We start from the raw sequence: 14,084 nt of genomic DNA, 5'->3' as shown, positions 1-14,084 counted from the left end.
ACAAGCTCTATTGTGTGGCCTCTCAAAATTAATAAATAAATGCAATAAAATTTTAAAGTGAAGCCTGGTGTGGTGGCTCACGCCTTTAATCCCAGCAATTAGGAGGCAGAGGTAGGCAAATCTCTGTGAGTTCAAGTACATCCTGGTCTACAAGAGCTACTTCCAGGACAAAAATACAAAGAGAAACCCTGTCTTGAAAAAAATATTAAAGTAAAAATGAAAAAAGTCAAGTGAATAAAATCTATACAACTCTTCTCTTTTTCTCCAAAATAGAGATTAAAACATGGAGGAATAGGACAAAGGAAATGGTAAATAAACAAACATATTGAGAAATGTTTAGAAATCATTTGGAGAGCTGAGGGCAAAGTTGCCAGTAAGAAACTTTGTTATAACCTTACTCCTTCAAGAAAGAACCCATTTACATAAAAGAGTCTGTGTAATTTCTGAGTTGCTGTAGAGATTGCAGCTAGGCAAAACATGACCACTCTACAGATTACTGAACTATAGATTATTTATTACTGCTCCTCTACAAATCCCCCCATAAGCACAGTTAAACATACACAGGTATGTTGAATTCGACTCTGCACAGCATTTAACAAGACCTTCAACCTTGATGGGGTAAACCTCAGTGCACATCTTTGTAGTGCCTCAGTATAACTGGAATGAAGAATCACTGCTGCTTCTTAGGTGACATATTTCGTTTCCTCCCCCCCCCCACCCCAATTTAACACTCAGGGCACTGAGGATTTCAAGTGGAATATACTGTAGTAGACTTCAGTTTCTTTGCATAATTTTTGTAATTTATATTATATTTAATAACCCTATTGTATGCTTTTAAACTAAATTATATGACTTGAATAAACATTTTGTTCCAGTGGGAATCACATAAAAGGTCATAGGGTTCTTTATTACACACAGTCCACTGCAACCTTAAACATTTAAGGAGAATGGAGTTACCACAATAGTAAGAGTATATGAATCGACTTGAGACACTACTTTTATGGAGAAAAGTGTTCATGTTGAGTGGCATTTTGATGGTGGTGCACCACAAACCAACCTGATTGTCAATGGCTGGTTAAGTATTATGCTGTTATGGGATAATATTTGTACAGTATAAATATGCATCTTTACCAAGGCACCTTCTGATTGGTTTAATAAAAGAGCTGACTGGCCTGTGGCTAAGCAGGAAGTATAGGCAGGACAGCAAGACACATAGGACACTGGGAAGAAGAGCAGAGTCTCAAGAGTCTCAAGAAAGTCACAAAGGGAAGCAAGATGAATGTATTATGTTGAAAGAAGGTACAGCCACACAGCAGAGGTTAGATAAGAAATCTTGGTTAATTTAAAATAGAAGAGTTAACCAACCTGAGCTATCAGCTGAGCATTTATAATTAATAAGTCTCTAAATGGTTATTTAGGAGCAGCTGCAGAGACATAGAGAAACTCCACTTACATCATACCAGTTAATTTTCATAAAAATTTGGTAAGTATGTTGCTGCCTAACATGTTGCAGAGCTTGGGCGATCTCCAGGATTCAGTCCTCTGTTAGATGTAGAGTTGGTGAAGATCTTTGTTTTGTTAACTGTGTCCTTTGCTTTACAGTAGCGTCTCAGTTTCAGAAGGTCCCATTTATTAATTGTTGCTCTCAGTGTCTGTAATACTAGGGTTATATTTAGGAAGTGGTCTCCTGTGCCAATGCACTCAAGTGTACTTCGTACTTTCTCTTCTGTGAGGTTCAGTGTGGTTAGTTTTATGTTGAGGTCTTTGATCCATTTGGACTTGAGTTTTATGCATGGTAATAAATATGGATCTATTTGTATTCTCCTATATGTTCATATCCAGTTATGCCAGCACCATTTGTTGAATATGTTTTCTTTTTTCCATTTTATATTTTTAGCTTCTTTGTCAAAAAATCAGGTGTTTGTAGGTGTGTGGATTGACATCCGTGTCTTCAATTTGATTCCATTGGTCAATCTGTCTGTTTTTATGCCAATACCAGGATGTTTTCATTACTATAGCCATACAGTAGAGTTTGAAATCAGGGATGGTGATGCCTCTAGAAGTTTCCTAATTGTACAGGATTGTTTTGGAAATCCTTGGTTTTTTGCTTTTCCATATGAAGTTGAGTATTGTTCTTTAAAGGTCCGTGAAGAATTTTGCTGGGATTCTGATGGGCATTGCATTGAATCTGCAAATTGCTTTTGGTAAGATTGCCATTTTTACTATGTTGATTCTAACAACCTAAGAGCATGGCAGATCTTTCCATTTTCTATGTCTTCTTAAATTTCTTCCTTCAAAGTTTTAATTTCTTCTCGAACAGGTTTTTCACTTTTTTGGTTAGTGTTACTTCAAGATATTTTATGTGATTTGTGGCTATTGTGAAGGGTGATGTTTCTCTGGTTTAATTCTCAGCCCATTTATCATCTGTATAAAGGAGGGCTACTGATTTTTTTTGAGTTAATCTTGTATCCTGCTACATTGCTGGAAGTGTTTATGAGTTGTAGAACTTCCCTTGTTGAATTTTTGGGGTCGCTATGTATACTATGATATTATCAGCAAATAGTGAGAGCTTGACTTCTGATTTGTATCCCCTTGATCTCCTTTTGTTGTCTTATTTCTCTAGCTAAAACTTCAAGTACTATATTGAATAGATATGGAGAGAGTGGACAACCTTGTCTTGTTTCTGATTTCAGTGGGATTGCTTTGAGTTTCTCTCCATTTAGTTTGATGTTGGCTTTTGGCTTGTTATATATTGACTTTATTATGTTTAGGTATGTTCCTTTTATCCCTGCTCTCTCCAAGACTTTTATCATAAAGAGATGTTGTATTTTCTCAAAAGCGTTTTCAGCATCTAATTAGATGATCGTGTTGGGTTGTTTGTTTGTTTGTCTTTCGGGTTGTTTATATGGTGGATTACATTGACAGATTTTCATATGTTGAGCCACCCCTTTATCTCTAGGATGAGGCCTACTTGGTCATGGTGGATGACTTTTTCAATGTGTTCTTGAATTCTGTTTGCCAGTATTTTATTGAGTATTCTTACATCAATGTTCATGAGTAAGATTGGTTTGTAATTCTGTAATGTCTGTAAAGATTGGTTTGGGTATCAGGGTAACTGTAGCCTTGTAAAAAGAGTTTGGCAATGTCTCCTCTGTACCTATTTGTGTGGACCAATTTGAGAAGTATTGGTATCAGTTCTTTTTTGAAAATCCTGTAGAATTCTGCGCTAAAACCATCTCATCCTAGGCTTTTATGGTTGGGAGATGTTTGATGACAGATTTTATTTCCTTAGCAGTTATAGGTTTATTTAATTTGCCTATCTGTTCGTGATTTAATTTTGGTAAGTGATATTTATCCAGAACATTGTCCATTTCCTTTAAGTTTTCCAATTTTGTGAAGTACAGGTTTTTGAAGTATGACCTGATGGTTCTCCAGATTTCCTCTGTGTCTGCTGTTATACCCCCCTTTTCATTTCTGATTTTGTTCATTTGAATATTCTCTGATGTGAGATTCCCCTTTTTGTGCTATGAATATGTTGTATTGCCATTGGTTAATAAAGAAGCTGCTTTTGACCAATAACTTAACAGAAAACTAAACTGAATGCTGGGAGAAAGTAGGCAGAATCAGGGAGAGGCCATGAAGTCACCAGCAGAAGACAGATGCCTCTTCTGGATTCCACCAAAACTTTGCTGGTAGGCCATGACCTCGTGGTGATGCACAGATTAATGGAGATGTGATGGAGGAAGATCATTGGTTAATTAATGAAGAAACTGCTTGACCTGATAGGTTAGAACATAGGTGGGTGGAGTAAACAGAACAGAATCCTGTGGGGGAAGAGGAAGTGAGGCAGACGCCATGCCGCTCCTCTCCAGGGCAGATGCGATGAAGCTCTGACCCAAGATGGACATAGGCTAGAATCTCCCTGGTAAGTCACCACCTCGTGGTGCTACACACATTAATAGAAATGGGCCAAGCAGTGTTTATATAAATACAGTTTGTGTGTTGTTATTTCGGGGCACAAGCTAGCCAGGCAGCCGCAAGCAGGGCAACAGGAATGTAGCCCGCCATTCATTCTACAAATGGCTGCCCAATGTGGATAACTGAATCCACAGAGAGCCTGAAAAAGCTTGGGAAAGATAGAGTAAAGCATGTTTTCTTGTTAGCAGCAATTTCTTGGGTCTGCTCTGCTTGCTAGAGGCAAGCAAGTGCTCTCATCTAAAACTGACTCAGCTTTAGCTGCAAACCTTGTAGCTCTTTTAAGAGGTTCTGCCACGAAATAATTAAACGGTGTTGATGAAAAGCTGAACGCATGCTTTTTGGTTTTCAGCCATAGCAGGAAAAAAGCTGAGCCATTTTAAAAGGCTGGCGTTCTTGTCCGTACTGCCAGAGCAAACTCTGACTCTTTCAAACAGGCAGGCCAACTGAGTGTGGTCTCTGGGCAGAATGTTGTAGCTTGTTTGCTGGCAAGGACCTTGAAATGCCATACAGTTGTGGCAATAAAAATGGCTACAGCCGTTACCTCAGCCATAAGGCTGGAAAGTTAAGGAATGGGCTGGATCCAGCCGCCAAAGCCACAGCTTTAATCCTACCCATATTGCTCAGTAATTTAAAGGCTCATGTGGTCAGAAAAAAGAGATACAGTAAAGAGAGATTCAAAAACAAAGAAAACCTCTAAATGATTTACAGTGTTTTAAGAATTTATGCAGCCAGGCGGTGGTGGCGCACGCCTTTAATCCCAGCACTTGGGAGGCAGAGGCAAGCGGATCTCTGTGAGTTCGAGACCAGCATGGTCTACAAGAGCTAGTTCCAGGACAGGCTCCAAAACCACAGAGAAACCCTGTCTCGAAAAACAAAAAAAAAAAAAACAAAAAAAAAAAAAAAGAATTTATGCAGGCAAAAAGTTAAAGTTTTTTTTTGTTTGTTTGCTTTGTTTTTTTTGTGACAGGGTTTCTCTTTGGCTTTGGAGCCTGTCCTGGAACTAGCTCTTGTAGGCCAGTCTGGTCTCAAACTCACAGAGATTCACCTGCCTCTGCCTCCCAAGTGCTGGGATTAAAGGCATGAGCCACCACCGCCCGGCTAAAGTTCTTAAAGTAAAAAACAAAAAAACAAAAAAGAAAGAAAGAAAGAAAGTAGTTGGGTGTGGTAGTACACACCTTTAATCCCAACACTTGGGAGGCAGAGGTAGATTGACCTCTGTGACTTCAAGGTGTGGTAGCACACGCCTTTAATCCCAAAGCCTGGGAGGCAGAGATAGAAGGATCTCTGAGAGTTCAAGGACAGCCTGGTCTACAGAGTTATTCCAGGACAAAGATATACAGAGAACCTGTCTCAAAAAATAAAAGTAAAAATAAATGAAATAGAGGTTAAAATAAAGCCACACAAAGATGGAAAATACACAGAGAATCTTGATACTGTATGCTATTATGCTCTCTTTGAATTGTTTGAATGCTGAGGAAAGAGCAACAGCTGCTAAAAGATATTTGTTTATAAATGCTGCTGAACTAATCCAACATAGATATTTTGAAAATACCTTGACTTTAAAATTTGGATCTAAGGACATGATGCTTTGGAAAGAAGTTTCTTCTTTTGTTTTCACAGAGGATGACACCCTGAGGATTGCTTCCATCCCAATATGGTATGATAGACCACGCCCTCCTGAAAAGTTGCTGTGAACACCTTCAAAAAATTACTTCACTCAACTGCCGACTGAGATAAACCTGGCACACAGGTTATACCATGAAAGACCTAAATAACAGCGCCCCCATACAGCAGGAAGCAGTTTGGAGAGAAAAAACTGCGCCCATATTCCCAAATATTGTTTATAAATGTTCTTTTACATTTAAAGGGGGATGTGATATAGATATGAATAATTTGAATTGATATGGATTTTGCTTTAGTGATTTAAATTTAAGGTCAATTTTGTTATATGTATATGTATTTCTGATATTGATTAAGGTATTGTGATTATGTAGTTCATTTAAAAATGTAATGTATATAGGTTGTTAATGGATAATCATCTATAATAGTCAAGCTTGTGGTCATGTTATTTAGATTTTCTAGATGTACATAGATATATTTTAGATAGACATTCTTCATATCTTTCAAAGACTACAGAATATGACATTTAATGTTTTAATAACTTAGGGCTTTTTATGACAATGAGACACGTCTGCTCCTGGCAGCACCAATCTACTTCAAAAGGAAGATGGGCATCGAAGAGGCTCCTTATGGAGTTTGATAGCCATTTGGGCAAGAAACTGCTCTTGCCTGGACTGATGCATAAACTGGACACAGAAAACACTCAGAGAGAGGACTGCTGAACTTGCCTAAAGGTAAGATGATCTTTCGGGGTTCCTGATTCATGAAAGAGTCTGCGAGACATTCTGCAGGACACAGCAGAAAGTGACTGAACTGCCTTTGAAATTTCCTGCTTCATTGAAATGTCTGTTGGAAACTATGGGCCTGTAGGCCAAAGATAGATGCCCCAACGGTACAGAGGAACTTTGGGTGATGTCTCTGTCATTTCTAGAGTTTTGAAAGTTGCTTATTTTTTGTTTGCTTAGGTAATATTGTATTCTTCTGGAGTCTTTGATGGAGTTGAAGAATAGATAGTTATATTTTTCCATTGTTATGATAAAAGATAAAATAGATATAAATATTGTAACTGTAATTCTTATTTGATAACTGTTTTATTATATGTAATTTTGCTATGTTAAAGTTAAAGCCTTCCCTTTTTTTTTTGTTTAAACAGAAAAAGGGGAAATGATGGAGGAAGGTCATTGGTTAATTAATAAAGAAACTGCTTGGCCTGATAGGTTAGAACATAGGTGGGTGGAGTAAACAGAACAGAATCCTGGAAGGAAGAGGAAGTGAGGCAGACGCCATGCTGCTCCTCTCCAGTGCAGACGCCATGCCGCTCCTCTCCAGGGCAGATGCAATGAAGCTCTGACCCAAGATGGACGTCACCACCTTGTGGTGCTACACACATTAATAGAAACGGTCCAAGCAGTATTTATATCAATACAGTTTGTGTGTTGCTATTTTGGGGCATAAGCTAGCCAGGCGGCCGGGAGCTGGGTGGCAGGAATGCAGCCCACAGCTCTTTCTAGAGATGAATTAGATTAGGATATAACAGCTATCTAGAAATATGCTTAAGCTACTGGTCAAACAGTATTGCAAATAATATAGTTTCTGTGTGATTATTTTGTGTCTGGGCAGTCAGGAACAAGTGAACAGCCTCCAGCTACAATTCTCTCTGTGTCTTTTGGTTAGTTTGAATAAAGGTTTGTCTATTTTATTGATTTTCTCAAAGAACCAATTCTTTGTCTCATTGATTCTTTGTATTGTTTTTTTTTCTATTTTATTGATTTCAGCTCTCAATTTGATTATTTCCTGTCATCTAATACTCCTGGGTGAGTTTGCTTCTTTTTGTTTAGAGCCTTCAGGTGTTCTGTTAACTAGCTAGTGTGGGATTTTCTTCAGCTTCTTTATGTAGGTATTTAGTGCTATGATCTTTCCTCTTAATGCTGCTTTCATTGTGCCCCATAAGTTTGGGTATGTTGTGTGGTCATTTTGTTGAATTTTAAGAAGTTTTTAATTTCTTTACTTCTTCCTTGACACATTAGTAAATAAGGTGAGCATTGCTCAATTTCTATGTATTTGTTGGCTTTCTGTAATTAGTGTTGCTGTTGAATTCTAACTTTAAGCCATGGTGATTTGGTAAGGTACATGGGGTTATTCCATTTTTTTTTGTATTTGCTAAGATTGCAAGATGAGTATGTAGTCAATGTTTGAGAAGGTTCCATGTAGTGCTGAGAAGAAGGTATATATCTTATGTTTGGTTGGAATGTTCTATAGATGTCTGATAAGTACATATGAAGCATAACATCTGTTAGCTCCCTTATTTTTTTATTAAGTTTCTGTCTGCTGCCCTGTCCATTGGTGAGAGTGGAGTGTTAAAGTCTCCTACTATTAGTGTGTGGGGTTTAATGTGTGATTTAAGCTTTAGTAATGTTTCTTTTAGATATGAGGGTACCCTTGTATTTGGGGCAGAGTTGTTCAGAATTGAGATTTCCTCTTGATGGATTTTTCCTGAGACAAATATGAAATGTCCTTCTTTGTCACTTCTGATTGCTTTTAGTTTGAAGTCTATTTTGTTAGCTATTAGGATAGCTACACCAGCTTGTTTCTTAGGTCCATATGATTGGAAAAAAATTTCCAACCCTTTACTTTAAGGATGAGGTATGTTTCTTGTATGGAGCAGAAGGATGAATTCTGTTTTCATATCCAGTCTGTTAGCCTGTGTGTTTTATAGGTGAGTTGAGTCCATTTTAGAGTCACTATTTGACACCATTTAGAGTCTTGCTATTTTAGAGTCACTAGTTTTTTGGTGGTCCCACATTGCTCTTTATGTTGTTAAGTGTGTTTTAACTTGCTGTCTACCCATCTTTTCCTCCAATTGGCAGAGCTGGGAGTGTGTCTCTGGTGATCACTCCCCCAGGTGTCAGGCTCAGATGGGTGCTCCTCAAAGGTGGAGTGAGGCCACAGTTCTGACTGCTAGGCACTCCCTGAGGTCACTTGGGCCTTCCTGCCTGCTCCTGGAGGTCAATCGGGCATTGCTTGTCTGCTCCTGAAGTTTGTTTGGCCCTCTTGGAGGTTGCTCAGCACTCCTAGACACCCTGATAAATATTTTCTAGTCTGTTTTTTGAAACAGTCTCACTGTGTAGCCTTGGCTGGCCTAGAACTCACTTTGTAGACCAAGCCTACCTCAAGTCTGGTGTATTTTTTAGTATTACACTGAACGAAAATTCTAGAAGGTAAGAACATTTTCAACTCTATGTGATTTGTTCCTTTAGTTACATCAAACACTGTAGGACCTATATGATTATACTTACACATTTTATATTCACCTCCCCTACAATTATGCCAGCATACAGCAGTTTTGCTCAACCAATTTTTAAAACAGACTTTTACTTTATTTAACTTTTTCAATTCTTTCTTTATTTCTCTCTTTCTTCTTTCTTTCTTTCTTTCTTTCTTTCTTTCTTTCTTTCTTTCTTTCTTTCTTTTCTCTCTCCTTCCTTCTCTCCTTCCCTCCCTCCCTCTTTCTTCCTTTCTTTCCACATTATTTCTCAGGCAAGATGAACATTTAACTCTCTTGTTTAGTTGCTTACTTGCTTGCTGAGACAGGTCTCATTCCATAACCCACACTGTCTTGGAACTCATACAGCCTGTGGTGTCTTCACATTCACAGAATCCTCCTGTCTCAGCTTCCTATGTACTAGAATTAGAGGTGTGAATCATCATACCTGCTTGTTTAATGTCTTTCAAAGTCTTGCAATGTGAAACTTCAATTTTGAAAACATACATTCTTAGAAAAGTACACATCTTTAATATTGTCTTCCAAAGATTGGTGGATAGGATTTGTGAAGGATAAATCCCCTACCAGGTAATTCTAAGTAGAGGCCTCCAACTGCTCTTTAACCCATGACCCAAAGAATAAGCTACTAGTTCATCCAACCCAGGACCTTGTCCTTCCTCGTCACCATAACCAGAAATATGCTCCTGTAATTAAAATGGATACCAATCACTAAGATTCTCACTTAAGCTTAGGAAATTCACTGTTCCACATAGAGCAGAATTGCTCACATTTGGCACTACTGGCATTTTGGCCTGAATTCTATTTTTGCTTGTTTTTTTTTTAATTAGCAGACACAGTAATAGGTTTCAACATGGCATTTTCATTTTTACTTTGCTGATATTTTTCCCACACTATCCCATACCCCTGCCCTTCCAACACTTTCATGTCATATGTATACACTCCACACTCCCTTCCCTAAAACCTCTTTTGCTTCCTCTCATGATCCCCTTTCTAGTTTCCTGACCTCTATCCACACTCATAACCACATAAGTACATATATATAAAAATTAAAAGTTAGCATCTATATATGAAAGAGAACATACAGTATTTGTCTTTATGAGTTTGGATTATCTTAGTTAACATAGCAATTTTCAGGCACATTCATTTTCCTGAAGATTTCATAATTTTAATTTTCTTTATGGTGAAATAAATCCACGATGTGTACATGTGCCACATTTGTGATGAGGGCTATCTTATGTGTTGAAGGTTATTTGGCAGTATTCCTGATTTCTACCCACTAGATGCCAGGAGCATTCTCAATATCAGTTTTAACAACAAAAACACTCCAAATATTTTTAAATGCATCTCTTATTCCAAAGGATTAACACATTTATAGTTAACTAATACTAAAAAAAGGTTTTGATTTTATGATCTGAAATCCAAAGTTAAGTGAATTTCTTATGGTTTTACGTTTCATTTTTATTTTTTTCAAATTGCTACTCTATAAGAGCAAAATCTACTCTCATGGAGAACCCCTTGATAGAGACTGTCAGATAGGAACAAAAACAGATAATCAAGAATCAAATGTTTAACGACTACAAAATCGAACTCAAAAACCTCTTCCTCAAACACCACAAATACATTCTTTCTACCTCAAGAACTTTGTACCCTTTTTCTAGAAATCCATTCCTCCAAATATCTAGGGCTGGCATTCATTCAGTGGTCCTACTATCTGTGGTGAGAAGTGGGCTCTGCTGACTTTTGTTATCGTAGACAGAGCTCAGGACCTTGTTCAACTCACAGCTGCCTAACTGTCATATGTGGTTTAATGCCTGGCAGGACTGAGAGCTCTGAGATCAAGTACATCAGATATTTCATTTCCTCAGCTTCTTCCCTCTCATGGAAGTGGGGTGGGGTTGGGATAGGGGAGTTACTACTGGGTCTAAAAATAGTCTAAAAACAATGCTCAGTTTCTTTGATTTTCCATATCTAATTTTTTAGAATTCATCACTTTATGCTTACTCAGCTCTGATGCAATGGAAGAATACTCTAAAGTAGACATTTGGAGACCCTGGGTAAAATACTACCTCTGGAATAAGTGAGCACCTTCACAGCTCAAAGAAAATAAATGTAATGTTCCTGGTATGCAAAGGGAAGTTTCTAAAGTGAATACCATTCTGAAACTGACAACTGACCCTAAACAGGCACAGTCCTCAGCTTATATATGCAATCAATGGGTGTGGTAGAAAAAAAGAGGAACCACAATAGACCCCACTTAAGACATATTCCTTCCCCCTATTATTTGGCAGTTTCTAGTGTTAGAGGACCTGGAAAGAACCTCTAATTTTTTCTCTTTTTTCTTTCCTGTTTTACTATTTCCAGTATAGTTCTTGTTTCAATTTTTAAAAAGCACTTACGTCTATTTTTTATTTAGACCAAGTCTCATGTATTTTACATTGGCCTTGAACTCACTGTGTAGTTGGTGCTGGTCCTGAAATCCTGCTCCTCCTGTTTTCACCTCCCAAATGTTGAGGTAGCAGGAGTGTATCATTGTCCCTAGTTTATGTATGTGGTGTTTAGAGTCAAATCCAGGGCTTAGAGCAAACTAGGCTAGGCTGGGAGGTGGTGGAGCACAACTTTACTCCCAATATTAGGGATGAAAAGGCAGACAGTCCTCTGAGTTCAATACAGAGCAAGTTTTGGGACAGACAGGGCTATGCAGAGAACCCATGTGTACTGGCTGATTTTGTGTGTAAAGTTGACATAAGCTAGAATCATCAGAGAAGAAGCTTCAGTTAAGGAAATGCTTCCTTGAGATCCAGCTGTAAGGCATTTTCTCAATTAGTTATCAATGGAGGAGCACTCAGCCCATGGTGGGTGGTGCTATCCTTGGGTGGTAGTCCAGAGTTCTATAAGAAAGCAGATTGAGCAAGTCAGGGGAAGCAAGCCAGAAAGCAGGGCCCTTCCATGGCCTCTGTATCAGCTCCTGCCTCCAGGATCCTTCCTTGTTTGAGTTCCTGTCCTGACTTCCTTTGGTGATGAACAACAATGCGGAAGGGTACACCAAATAAACCCTTTCCTCTCCTACTTGCTTTCTGGTCGTGGTGTTTTGTTACATCAGTAAGAACCCTAACTAAGACACCTGCTTTAAAAATCATTTTCTAAAAAAGACAAGCTAGGCTAGCATTCTACCAACTGAGCTGCAGGTCCAGTCTATTTGTGTTTTTATGTTTAATCTTCTGATTACTTTTATCCAATATTATTTAGGCATTTTCTTATTTTGTAATTGGATGCTTTCTTTCCTTTTATTGAAAGTAAATTTTTTCTCACATAATATATCCTGATTATAGTTTCCTCTCCTTCAACTTCTCACAGTTCCTCCTAACCTTCTCTCCATCTAGATCCACTTCCTGTCTCTCATTAGAAAGCAAAAAGGCTTCAAATGGATAATAACAAAATATAATATGATAAAAATATAATGATAAAACAAAAACACATTGGAATTGAACAAAACAAATACAAGAAAAAGAGCTCAAGAGAAGGCACAAAAGCAGAGACCTTCTTGTTCATCCACTCAGGAATCCCATAAAAACACTAAACTGGAAGCTATAATATATACACAGAGGACCTGGTACAGACCTGGGCAGGCCCTATGCATGCTCCTTCAGCCTCTGTTAATTCATATGAGTTTTGATGTTGATTTAAGGGATCTTTGTTTTCTTGGTATCTCCTCTCTGAGTCTTACACTCTTTCTGCCTCCTCTTCCACAGGATTTCTAAAGCCCTGAGGGGAGAATTTGATGGAGACATCCCATTTAGGGCTGAATGTTCCAGACATTATGTTCTCTGCATAATGTCTGGCTGTGAGTTTCTGTACTTGTTCCTATCTGTTGCAGGAGGGAGTTTCTCTGATGATGGCTAAGCAAGGCATGGATCTGTGATTGTAGCAGAATGCCATTAGGAGCAATTTTATTGCTATGTTCTTCTAGTAGAACAGTAGTATTTAGTTTTACCCTAGGTCCCTGAGCTATCTAGTCTCAGGTTCTTGGTCTCCCAAGCAGTGTTGGGTATGGGTCCCATCTTGTGGAGTGGGTTGTAAGTCAAAATCAGATATTGATAGGTTACTCCTATGAGTTGTGTGCCCCCATTGTACTAGCATATCTTGCAGGCACCATTGTAGGTCAAAAGGTTTGTAATTGGATTGGTGTTTACATTTCTCACTTAAGGAGCATGCAGAATACTTTACTGTACCAAAGACAATAGCACATAGGAGTGAAGGCTCTAGGTAGGCATCAGTTCAACTTCTCCATGTTCAATGAGCTGTATAAGTGTTATCTTTGGCAATGGGGCCTTGCTGTAGATTTGTGGAAAGCAACCTATAGTCTGGACAACAGCTAAGATTGATTGGGGATTCCCATGGTGTCACTTTGACTAACAACTCAATTAGATGTAACCCAATCTTGGTTCTAGAAGCTTCATTTGGCAACAAGAGACCTTTCTTCTCCATTATTTGATAATTTCATTTGGATTATCTTCATATATGTATATATTTTAGGAAGAATCTACTGCATTATATTTCAATACTACCCCTCAAATGGACCTTAATTTTAGCTGTCTCTCCCTATATTTCCCCTCTCATCTGAATCTCCCCTCTTGATCCTTCCATTCAAAGACTCCCACCCATCCATCCATAACTATCTATTCTTTCTTTCTGAATGAGATCTATGTGCCCCCACCCAGTCCCTTACTTTACACTATACCTAACATTATCAGTGACTTAGTAGCTAATACATATCATATTTCTCTGTCTGGGTCTGAGATATTTCACTCAAGCTATTTGTTTTCCATTTCTATCCATTTACCTTTTAATTTCATGATGTTTTAATAACAGGATAAAGATCTGGGCAGTGGTAGCACACAACTTTAATTCCAGCACTTGGGGAGCAGAGGCAGATGGATCTCTATGAGTTTGAGGCCAGCCTGGTCTACAGAGTGAGTTCCAGGACAGGCTCCAAAGATACACAGAGAAACCCTGTCTCAAAGAAAAAAACCTGAGCAATACTCCCTTATGTAAATATACCATATTTTCTTTATCCATTCTTATGATGTGGAACATCTAGGTTGTTTCCAATTTCTGGCTATTATGAATAGAGCTGCAATGAGCATGTTTGAGCAAGTGTCCTTGTGGTAAGATGAAGCATCCTTTACCATGGTGGTATATGACT

General features: G+C 38.3%; 1 protein-coding gene across 1 annotated transcript in view; it reads right to left on the bottom strand.

The window, feature by feature from the left end:
• Nucleotides 1-14,084, bottom strand: part of Gab3 (GRB2 associated binding protein 3) — a 97,580-nt gene that overhangs the window by 71,827 nt on the left and 11,669 nt on the right. The gene's annotated exons all lie outside the window — the stretch shown is intronic.

The sequence above is a fragment of the Chionomys nivalis genome, chromosome X, assembly GCF_950005125.1.
Source record: "Chionomys nivalis chromosome X, mChiNiv1.1, whole genome shotgun sequence".
NCBI classification, from domain to species: domain Eukaryota; kingdom Metazoa; phylum Chordata; class Mammalia; order Rodentia; family Cricetidae; genus Chionomys; species Chionomys nivalis.
Note: the sequence above shows the minus strand (reverse complement) of the source record. Positions and strands in the feature narration are given on the sequence as shown.